The sequence below is a fragment of the Xyrauchen texanus genome, chromosome 4 (assembly GCF_025860055.1).
Source record: "Xyrauchen texanus isolate HMW12.3.18 chromosome 4, RBS_HiC_50CHRs, whole genome shotgun sequence".
In the NCBI taxonomy this organism is placed as follows: domain Eukaryota; kingdom Metazoa; phylum Chordata; class Actinopteri; order Cypriniformes; family Catostomidae; genus Xyrauchen; species Xyrauchen texanus.
In genome coordinates, this window is record NC_068279.1 from 46,603,584 (window position 1) to 46,616,523 (window position 12,940).

Sequence of the window (12,940 nt, forward strand, 5' to 3'; positions counted from 1 at the left end):
TCGTCGTAAAAGGTGGACCAGAGCACATGCTCAAATAACAGTACCAAATAGAGTCAGTAGTCTGTACTACTGGTATTGCAGAAACAATATATCATTAAATATTTTCATTTAAGTATCAACTTGGTACCGAAGTACCGATACTTCTGACATCCCAATGGCCAATATTTGCCACTTGCTGCACAGCAAGGAGAAGGCCTCTGCTCCAAAACCACCATAAAAAAGAAAGACTACAGTTTTCAACTGCACATGGGGACAAAGATCTTTTTGGAGAAATCTCCTCTGGTCTAATGAAACAAAAATGGAACTGGTTGGCCATAATGACCATCATTATGTTTGGAGGAAAAAGGGTGAGGCTTGCAAGCCGAAGAACACCATCCCAACCGTGAAGCATGGGGGTGGCAGCATCACGTTGTGGGGGTGCTTTGCTGCAGGAGGGACTGGTGCACTTTACAAAATAGATGGCATCATGAGGAAGGAAAATTATGTGTATATATTGAAGCAACATCTCAAGACATCAGCCAGGAAGTTAAAGCTCATCGCAAATGGGTCTTCCAAATGGACAATGACCCCAAGCTTTCCTCCAATGCTGTGGCAAAATGGCTTCAGGAGAACAAAGTCAAGGTATTGGAGTGGCCATCAAATAGCCCTGACCTCAGTCCGATAGAAAATTGGTTAGCAGAACTGAAAAAGCATGTGCGAGCAAGGTGGCCAACAAACTAGTTCTGTCTGGAGGAATGGGCCAAAATTCCAGCAACTTATTTTGAGAAGCTTGTGGAAGGCTACCCAAAATGTTTGACAATGCTACCAAATACTAACAAATTGTATGTAAACTTCTGGCACACTGGGAATGTGATGAAAGAAATAAAAGCTGAAATAAATAATTCTCTACTATTATTCTGACATTTCACATTCTTAAAATAGTGATCCTAACAAGAACATCTAATAGACTCAAAATTATAAAAAAAAATGTATGTATGCGTGTATATATATATATATATATTAGGGCTGTCAAATTAACGTGTTAATTCAGTACGATTAATTTTACAAAAAATTAACACAAATATTCGCACTTCCCCCAGACCATAATATGGAAGATTCCTGAGAAATGCAAGCTTGTAGTACCACCTGTTTACTCCAGAGGGCAGTAAGTGAAATTTCAGCTGTATGAGCAACGCACAGTTTATACAGTGAAGAAAACACTTCAGTAGGAAGAACAACACAACATGCATTACGTTCTTGCATTCAAAACACATGAAGGAGCGCAAATGCGAACTAAGGGATCTCAAGATGTGTTTAAAGATTGAGTATTAAACTATATTTAACTTGAAACAGTGACCTAAACATTTTATGTTTATGACACAACACACCCGAGATGCTACACAAGCATGTCTGACGCTGGATTGAGATGGGGCAAAATTTGGAAATTACCCATAAATATTTAATTATGAATAAAATCAAAGAAACTTTTTTCAAACTCATTTATAAGTACTACCTCACTAATTATTTTCTTGTAGAGAGATTTAATTGTGATGTCGATATATTCTGTACATTTTGTGGTCTGCAGGAGGAAACAGATTTATACAATAAAACAATTCATTTTGGAGTTGTCCCTACTCTACTTGTTTTTGGTCTGATTTCTGCAAGATTGTTAGAGATCATATTATTCCCAGCTTTCAACTTTGTTTTGAAAATTTTGTATTTGTTTTTTTTTTAGCTATGACATGTCTCTTCATAAGGAATATTATTTGCTTAATGTTCTGCTTTTGTTGGCAATTGACGGTCCTTAAACAAGCCCTCATAATAAATAAATAAATATATATATATATATATATATATATATATATATATATATATATATATATATATATATATATATACGCATACATACATTTTTATGAGTTGATTCGTTTTTCTAAAAACAAATTCAGACAGATTGTCTGAATCTGTGTGTTTTTTTAAACACTTGTATAAACAGTCGTTTAAAAAAAAAGGGAATATGCTAAATATTTTAGCACAATGTGATGTATGATGCAGGCATTCCAAAGAGGTGATTAATGAATGATAAAGCCATGAAAACTATATTGGATCCGAGAACAAACCCACAACAAGCAAGTAAGCACTTACACTTGGTCACAAATCTAAATTAAAATTAAATTAACTGTATTGCACCAATACATTGTAGTGCAAGAAACCTTGACTAACACTTTAAGTGTTAGGGTATAAAAGGTATAAAAGAAAATGAACACAACCCCTTCAACTAAGACGATCCATTAGGCATTAGCTGAGTATGTCTGCATATGTAAGAGGATACCAGGATACCTGGCTGTGTTGTAGTTGAGCTGATGCAGAAGTCTGTCTGCCAGTACAGTCTTGTACTCATCAATGAAGATCTCCTTACAACCATAAATGCTGACCAGCAGACTGATAATGTCAGAGGAGTGCCATTTGGAGCCAGTTTTATCTACAAAGAAACAGGAACAGACAGCGAGCGAGCAAGCGAGCGAGAGAGAGAGAGAGAGAGAGAGAGAGAGAGAGAGCAATAATGTTGTGGATTAACTATTAGGCATACTTGTAGTTCAGTGATTATATTGTGTAAGTGCACATTGAAAATAACAGAATAAGCGCTATAAATACAGAAGTGTATTTGAGGTTAACCTGCAAGTGCATCAGTGGGATCTGGGGTCCAGTCTTCTGGATCACTGCCTTCATCTTCACTGTCTTATGTTTCCAAGTAACAGGGTCAGCTCGAGAAAGCTCATGTGCCAGATCACTACAACTCTCTGCATTACCCGTCAGACTGCCTTAATGTGATCTGTTGCCCAGTGTTGTCACGGGTTCTGAAGTTACAACATTATGATCAAGGCCTCCAGTAAAGCACTTGCTCTGTCCTTCTCCTGCGACTACCCCTCTGGCTGCTTGAGCGCCATCTGGAACTCTGGAGCAATAGCTGCGGTCAGACACACCTGTAGAGTCTCTAGCAGCCATGTACTGACCAAGCCCATGCTCACAGAGCAGGACTTAAGCATCAGAGAGAACCTCATTGTCAAAGCATCCAGTGGCACAGGGGACACCAGAAGAGAATAGATCATGTTGGAAGTGTTACAGCTTACCCACTGTATACTGATTATTGAATGATTACCATATTCATATACTGTGATATTTACATGGTAATCCAATGTAATTCAAATACTGCATTGGTTTTACCATTGTACATGATCAAACATCATGGTAATAACATGGTACTTTTTTGTCAGCGCAGCTTCAATCAGAAACTGGATTTTCCAGCAGATATTAAGTACTCGATACGAACTTTAATTGAGTTAGACTGCTGTGTGTAACACACACCCACTAGTGCAGATGTCACTGAGTTCCAGGCTGCGGTCAGTCCCTGTGGCATCGACTGCACCTCGTTCATTCCAGTTGCTCAGATTGTAAACTACAGTCAGATATTCTGGAACAGGAGTTTTACTTTAGGTGCCATTAATACATGTGTATACTTATTGTACTGTTTAGTCCAAACATTATATTGTCAAATTCATTAGAAACATATGCCTTCAAATATAAGTAGTGCAAATGCCAGATTGGCTTATGAAAAATAATAATAATCTAATAGTGCTGATCATTTTACACTCTCGTTTGAAGATTTTAAATATTATATATATATATATATATAAGATATGCTATAATAGAAGTTTCCGCTCATTAAAATCATTATTTTGGCAAAATATTTTATTTATAAATGAAGGTTTTTCAAAATCTCACCCATTTTTATGATGTTTTAATAAATATATGATGTTTAAAAACAAAGTCGATTAAAAGCGCTTAAGTAGTCTGATTTGATTGTAAAGTATTGGGGATGTTCCGATTTAAAACACACACACACACACACACACACACACACACTTACTTACTTACTTATGCCTGCTACCCCTCCTGGGGCATAGGCCGCCAACAAGAGCTCTCCAGGCATCCCTGTCTTGGGCTTTTCTCTCCAGTTGGCTCCAGGTGTATCCAAGTTCTTTGGTATCAGCTGCCAGATCTCGGCGCCACGTATTTCTTGGCCTTCCTCTTTTCCTTTTGCCTTGGGGATTCCAGGTGAGCGCTTGTCTGGTGATGTTGGAAGCTGGCTTGCGGAGCGTGTGGCCAATCCATCTCCAGCGTCGTTTCAGGATCTCATCTTCTGCAGGAAGCTGATTGGTTCTCTGCCAAAGGTCCTGGTTGCTGATGGTGTTTGGCCAGCGGATCTGGAGGATTCTTCGCAGACAGGAGTTGATGAAGGTCTTCTTCATTGTCGCCACTGTTGTCCTCCATGTCTCTGCACCATAGAGAAGGACCGCCTTGACATTGGTGTTGAACAGCCTGACCTTTGACCTTAGGCCCAGTTCCTTTGAGCTCCAGATGTTCCTCAGCTGTAGGAAGGCTGCTCTTGCTTTACATAGTCGTGCCTGCTTGTCGATGACACTGCCCAGGTAGGTGAAGGCCTTTACTTCTTCTAACGCCTCTCCGTCCAACTGGACTGGGTCGTTGTTGGTGTTATTCACCTTGAGGATCTTTGTCTTCTGTTTGTTGATGTTCAGACCTACTTGAGCGGAGGTGGCAGCTGTGCTGTTTGTCTTCTCCTGCATCTGCTGTCGGGTGTGGGATAGCAAGGCCAAATCATCCGCGAAGTCCAGGTCGTCGAGTTGTGTGAAGGGTGTCCACTGGATTCCTGTTCTTGTACGTGCTGTTGTAATCTTCATTATCCAGTCGATGGCTAGCAAGAAGAGAAAGGGCGAGAGCAGACATCCCTGACGAACCCCGGTTCTCACTTCGAAGGTCTCCGTAAGCTTCCCTTCATGGACCACTCTGCTGGTCATACCTTCGTACGAGTTTCGGATGATGTTAACGATCTTGGCTGGCACACCATAATGCCGGAGAAGGTTCCAAAGGGCACTCCTATCCAGGCTGTCAAAAGCCTTCTCGTAGTCTATGAAGATGATGTAGAGGGAAGAGTTCCATTCCAGTGACTGCTCAACAATGATACGCAGGGTGGCGATCTGATCCGTACAGGATCTGTCTTTCCGGAAGCCTGCTTGCTGGTCACGGAGTTGGGTGTCCACCTGGTCCTTCATTCTATTCAGGATAATCCTATTGAACACTTTCCCTGGAATGGACAGTAGCGTAATCCCTCGGTAGTTGTCACACTTGCTGAGGTCGCCTTTCTTAGGTAGCTTTATAATGTATCCCTCCTTCCACTCCATGGGCACCTGTTCCTCCTCCCAGATTTTCTTGAACAACGGGAACAGTATCTCTACCGTTGTTTCCAGGTCTGCCTTCAATGCTTCTGCTGGTATGCTGTCTGGACCTGCTGCCTTGCCGTTCCTCTGCTGGCCTACTGCCTTGCGGATTTCTTCTCTGGTGGGCGCACTGCAGTCTATTTGTAGATCCTCTGCTGCTGGATTGATGGTTGGCGAGTTTGCTGGCATTTGTCTGTTCAACAGTTCTTCGAAGTGTTCCCTCCATCTGTCCATTTGTTGCTCCTCTCCCTTCAATATCTTTCCCTCCTTGTCTTTCACCGGCCTACCTGGCTTGCAGAACTTCCCTGACAGCATCTTTGTGATGGAGTGCAGATCTTTCATGTTGCCATTTCTTGCTGCTTTTTCTGCTTCGGCTGCCAGACCATCAACATAGTTTCGCTTGTCGGTTCTAATATGCTTCTTCACCTCTTTGTTGGCAGCTGTGAAATCTTCTTGTGCCTTGGCCTTCTCCGCTCTTGTTCTGCTGTTGTTGAGGGCTGCTTTCTTCTCTTTCCTTTCCTGAATCTTCCTCAATGTCTCTGTCCACAACCACTCCTTATGCTGGTATTTCAGGGGTCCAAGGACATCACTGCATGTTGTTGTTATGGTTTATTTCACTCTCTTCCATCTGCCATCCACTGTATCCTCCTCCTCTTCTAGTTCTTGCAATATTTGGAACCTGTTGCTCAAAACCACTCTAAATTCGTCCAGCTTGTGTGTGTTCCTCAGAAAGCAGGTGTTGTACTTGTGCCTCTGTGCTGTAGTTCCCATCCACCCTTTCTTCAACTGCAGCTTCAGTCTTACCACTACAAGGTGGTGGTCTGATGTGACGTCCGCTCCTCGCTTCACTCTCACATCCTGTAGGGATCTTCTGAATTTCCTAACGATGCAGATGTGGTCTATCTGGTTCTCGGTGGAGCCATCCGGTGACACCCAAGTTGCCTTGTGTATCCTCCTATGTGCAAAGACGCTGCCGCCGATCACCAGGTTATTAAGAGCGCACAGATCTGCAAACCTCTCACCATTTTCATTCATGTCGCCAAGTCCATGTCTTCCCATCACTTCCTTATACCCGGTGTTATCCTTCCCCACCTTGGCATTAAAGTCCCCCATCAGGATGGTGACATCTTTTTATGGGTAGCTCTCCAGGATGGACTACAATCTGCTATAAAACTGCTCCTTGTCTCCCTCCTCACTGTCATTGGTGGGTGCATAGCTCTGCACAACATTCATGGTGATCTTCTTTTTCTTCGTTCGGAAAGATGCTGCGATGATCCTTGGGCCGTGGGCTTCCCATCCAGTGAGTGCTCGCTGTGCTGTTCTTGACAACATCAGCGCTACTCCTTGTGTGTGGGGGGCGTTTTCCTCCTCATGTCCCGAGTACAGCAGCATCTCACCAGTGATCAGCCTTTTCTGACCGGACTGCGTCCATCGAGTTTCGCTGATTCCAAGCAGAGTGAGGTTGTAGCTCCGCATTTCTGCTGCCACTTGCGCTGTCTTCCCTGCTTCGTACATGGTCCTCACGTTCCATGTACCGATGTCAGTTGCCCTGGCTGAGAGAAGGGAACACACAAACACATGTACATATATATTATGTATATAGTTCATTCTTTTTTTTTTTTCAGTTTTTCGGAAAATATTTCCTGGTTTAAGATTGTATGGCAAAGACTTGCATTTTATTTAAGCGTTTTCAATTTTGACATTTGTAAAATTGTGCATTAAAATAAAATAATAAAAGTCTAACGGAAACCGTCCTGAGATAACAACCTCTTTGTTTTTACCAAAGCAGAGCGTAACGGTCATAGACATAGGCTTTATTTATTTTTTATTTTTTTTTATTTTTTTATTGCATTAAACATATATATATATATATATATATATATATATATATATATATATATGGGTAGTTGACGTGACGTGGCTTTTTCACCGTCACAGAAGAAAAAAATCAATGATTTCACATTTTCATCATTTAGAATACTGTAAATGGTTAAACATTTTCTTGTTTTACATGAATTTGTTGTTTTAATATCAGAGTTATTTTTAATTTTTTTCTAACTTTGAGCCAAATCTCAAAATCGTCCTATGGTGTGACGGTAGACAAAATTATTTCATAAATATTAACTTTTATAAATAAAGAAAATAATGTTTAAAAATCTTAATGGACACTCCTGGCATAATTGTGCAAGTGTCTATTTCACTAAGTGGTCATCACTTTTCCTATACATACATTTTTTAAAGTGTAGGAATTTCATAAAGTTTGTCACAGAAAAAATGTCCTTTGGTGTTATGCAATAACCTGATATTAAGTTGGGCAATATCATGGACAACTACATTTATTTGAAAGAACCCATTCAAGGTCATGTGACTGAATACCCCTATGAAGCCCATGAGCAGTGCACATGGTAAGTATTTCTCTCAGAATTGTTCAAATATTTAACTATATTTTCAGACCACTGAAGTTGTTAAGTTTTGTTGTCCTTTGGTGTGACACCCCTAAATTTATTTTTTTAATTCAAATTTGTATTTTTAAAAGCAGGACTATATAATATTATGCAAATGTATCATGCCAATTGCTAATGACAGTTCAGCTAGCAGTAGCATGGTTATTAACATGCCACAAAAGCTCAAATGTCCTTTGGTGTGACAGGAAATGTCCTTTGGTGTGACACTTTGGCCTGTCACACCATAGGACACAGATGTCACACAATAGGACAAGACCTCCTTAAGAAGCTATTAAAACAAATAGATAAAGTTTGTTAACATACTTTTAATTCTTTTTTGACCAGTTTTGATGATTTTAAATTCAATAATGACTTACATTTGAATGTTTATTGCCATTTTTTGGAGACTACATAAAATTTTCTGAAGTGTTACTAAAACAACTATAATGTATAATGTAACAACTATAAACAAATATAAAGTACATAAATACAGTGCTACTACTTATAATGCTACTTAACTTTTTTAGAACAGAAAGAACTGAGGGAGAGATGAGTGCAAAAGAGAGGACCAGACAGTATAGGGAGCTGAATTAAAAGGATCCACAGAGAAAGGATGCGATCCTAAGAGAACAATGGAGAAAGTAAATCAAACTGAAATGTTGCCATATACATCTTAAAATAATTCAGGGATCTTGCTGAGTGACTGAATGACTGCTTATTATTCAGTATCAGAATAGACCTGTGTGAGGTTCAGGTTCAACAATATTACATAATAAGCTTGTTATTACAGAATAATAAACTATATTGTGTTTTATAAGAAATTAATAAGTAAGTGGTTACATTTGTAGGGAAAACACAGTAGGTCATGAGTTCATAATTAAGTATACATTACATTAATTTCTCTGTTGATCCATTAATCTATATTCTATCATTATTTCAAACAGATAACATGCACTCACCTAAAGGATTATTAGGAACACCCGTTCAATTTCTCATTAATGCAATTATCTAATCAACCAATCACATGGCAGTTGCTTCAATGCATTTAGGGGTGTGGTCCTGGTCAAGACAATCTCCTGAACTCCAAACTGAATGTCAGAAAGGGAAAGAAAGGTGATTTAAGCAATTTTGAGCGTGGCATGGTTGTTGGTGCCAGGTCTGAGTATTTCACAATCTGCTCAGTTACTGGGATTTTCACACACAACCATTTCTAGGGTTTACAAAGAATGGTGTGAAAAGGGAAAAACATCCAGTATGCGGCAGTCCTGTGGGCGAAAATGCCTTGTTGATGCTAGAGGTCAGAGGAGAATGGGCCAACTGATTCAAGCTGATAGAAGAGCAACTTTGCCTGAAATAACCACTCGTTACAACCGAGGTATGCAGCAAAGCATTTGTGAAGCCACAACACGCACAACCTTGAGGCGGATGGGCTACAACAGCAGAAGACCCCACCGGGTACCCATCCTCTGATGGCTACTTCCAGCAGGATAATGCACCATGTCACAAAGCTCGAATCATTTCAAATTGGTTTCTTGAACATGACAATGAGTTCACTGTACTAAAATGGCCCCCACAGTCACCAGATCTCAACCCAATAGAGCATCTTTGGGATGTGGTGGAACGGGAGCTTCGTGCCCTGGATGTGCATCCCACAAATCTCCATCAACTGCAAGATGCTATCCTATCAATATGGGCCAACATTTCTAAAGAATGCTTTCAGAACCTTGTTGAATCAATGCCACGTAGAATTAAGGCAGTTCTGAAGGCGAAAGGGGTCAAACACAGTATTAGTATGGTGTTCCTAATAATCCTTTAGGTGAGTGTATGTTAAATCACTACTCAAAACAGCCGAACACACTCGTGCACGGAGACTGAGAGGAGAAATAAATTAGTTATATGTTAAATCACTACCTATAATAAGATATTATAAGCATCAATGCTTTCTTATTGATGGATCTATAAGTATCAAAGTTACTTTTGGTGTGATATGTTTTGCACAGTTTATATTGCTGAAAAATAAAAACAAATGTCCTCCTTTATAATTGTTACAATAAACACTATATATGCTGACTCATTATGCAATGACTATCTTTGTCCTTTGGTGTGACGTTTGTCCTATGGTGTGACAAACATAAAACAACAGAAAAATATACTTATTTTAAAATATCTTTTAAAAAAAGAGTCAAGTTTGGCATTAGGGGAGTTACAATAATATCTCCTCTTATATGGGTACAATTTCAAACAGTTTTGTAAGGTTGGCGAAAAAGTTTTATTGACATTTGTAGGGAAAAGTTTATCAAGTTCATCTATTCATGGTGAAAATTATTCTAATTAGTACTTTCATGTAAAATAAATAGCACTTTAATAAAAAAATGTTTGAATAATGTGAACAATTCTCTCAAGTATTTTTTTTATGTTATTGAATATAATTTCTTAGTACTTTTTAAATGTCACACCATAGGACACATTTACAGTACTGTTGAGTGAAAACGTGAAAAAAATATGTGAAGTCATTGACAAAATGAGTGACCACTACTATTTTCTGAAACTACAGTTTTCATACTCCATAAATATATGTATTTTTTCTTAAAAGTTATGTTTTCCAAAAAAGTACTTTTCTTGGCCATTTGTCAACTACCCACATATATATATATATATATATATATATATATATATATATATATATATATATATATATACATTGAATAATAACAGTGGGGACATATTGCAAACAAAGGGACAAATAAAAACTACATAAGACATCACATATAAAGATTACATTTTCAATGTGACACCTTGGCATTCAGAGGTTTAGACATATTATTAAAAGAGGCAAAAAGCGATTTTACATCAGCAGAAAAAATTCTAAAATTAGGTTTCGATTGTATTACTCTGGCTTTGTGAAGATGAAATTTACCTAGAAGACAAAGTAACAATAAAGAACAATCAAATTGATCATCATTACAATGAATATCTGAAAGAAAAATCATAGTCTCTGTAATCTGCAATATATGTCTATGGTAACGGTGAACTAGCGTGTTGCGACCATAGGTTGCGACAGTTAATCAATTTCAATTCAATTTAAATTTAAAAGTACTTTACTAGCATGATTGTGTTTACATACAATATTGCCAAAGTATTAATACACAAAACAGATAATGACAAGACAAATAATAATGATAAGATAGAATTAAGGTAATGAATCAAATAAAATAAAAACTATAATAACAATATAGGCTACACTATAATATAAAATAAAATATGCATTTAACAGGACATTATGAACATAAGAGAATAAAAGTACTGTGAATGAAGTACATTAGGGCAGTAATTGGTTTCTGAGGAGGTGCAGCTCAAAAATGAATTTAGCTGTGACTGGTGCATGATGGTCCTCCCCCAGTAACACCAGCATCTGATCTGATCTCCCCCAGTAACACCAGCATCTGATCGGTTTCTGCCAAACTGGAAAACTGTGGCATGAGGTTTGAGAGTTTGTGGAGGTATTTCTCTCTCACCTCTGTACATTTCTCTCAGTGAAGGAGAAAGTGTGTCTCTGTCTCGACCTCACCCGTGTCACAGTGAGCACAGACTCATGTTTGTCTGTGTCTGCCTTTTTCTATGTTCAGACTGTGATGACTGAGTCTGTATTTGGTGAGGATCCGTCTCTGTTTTGGATCTCTTACAGTGTGCAGATATTCTGCCAGATTATATGTTCTGTTTAGGGCCCGATAATATTTCAATTTGCTTTGGTTTTTACTTTCATTTTCCCAATGGTCCAAATATGAATTTTTGCTTTCTTTCATGATTTGGTTTAATCTGATCTGGTTTTGTTCAGCAGTGCTGGTCTGAAACTGGTGTTTGTTAGTTGTTAGTGGGTTTGTGAGTTTCAGAGCCAGCTGACAAAGGGGACTGGTTTTAGGCTTCAGCTCTTGTGTTTTAAGGGCTTCATGTTGCAGTGTGTTAGGGAAACTTGAATTTAGGTGTGTCCAAAATTTGAGGGATCGTTTTTCAATAATAAGGGGGTAATCTCCGATTAGAGCCCTTACACAGTCAACGCTACGCGTCGCTACGCTTCGGCCGCCATTATGCGTCGATATCAGTGTTGCAATTACTATATTCAATGGAAAGTAGCTAAAGCCTGCTCGAAAAGTAGCTAAATGTCGGCAGATGACGTCATGTGTCATTAGCATATTAATGACGTCATCGCGTCGTATTTGCATTCTGCCTAATTTGTCGGTACTGTAGCCTACTTCAGTTTATAATAACGATTATCTCCCCTAAACCGTGCTCATACTATTTTTATATAAGTATATAGTCGAATGTCCAGTAAAACGGTTCTCAATTACATATTTTCTGTTAGACAACGGAACGGAACGGAACTTAGCTAACGTTACATGTTAACCAGCAGTTACTTCCACAGCACTGACAAATTTATATTGTGTGTATATGCGTTTTTGTATGTGTATAAGAGTTTGAGGGGAAAAAACGGTCAAATGAAATGTTTTGAATTAAAACAAAGGAGAAGGCAGCTGCTATGTGATCACTGATTGGTTCCTGCTAACACAGCGTGCACATGCGCAGCTCATTCATGTCTATGTCCGCTGGCGTGCAGTCAACGGAATGTGCTGCTCCTCTCAGCCGCTCACTGAACAGAGCAGACGCAGCGGGGAAGTAAGACCTCACACTTGCAGTACTGGCGATATTTGGAATTTGAAAAGTTGCTAAGGTTTGTCCAAAAAGTCGCTAGATTTGTCGCTAGTCGCTTTTTTGAAAAAATGTCGCTAAAGGGGTCTGAAAAGTCGCTAAAAATAGCGACAAAGTCGCTAAGTTGGCAACAATGAGCCAAATGTGTCGTCCTAGTTTTTGATATGCGACGCACCGATGCATGCAATACTATGCGTTGTCGGTGGGGGCGACATTGCAAGTATTGTACATTAACTCCAATCGGGATGCGGTGATTTTGGTGAGTGTCCGGGAGAAAGTGGACGACTTTTGATAGAAATACATCAAATTTTGGCGCCGACATCCTAAAATATTGGAAATGTCTCTCCTCGTCCATGCTTCGCATGGGAATCACCAGAGACACAAACTCACCATCCTGATCTCTTTTTTGGTTTAAAGGCGAACATACCACCGTCTATCTCTGCGCTGCCTTTGATGCCGCCTATGTAAAATCAGCAATATGCACTCCTCTTCAGTTGCCATTTTGATCTGAATATG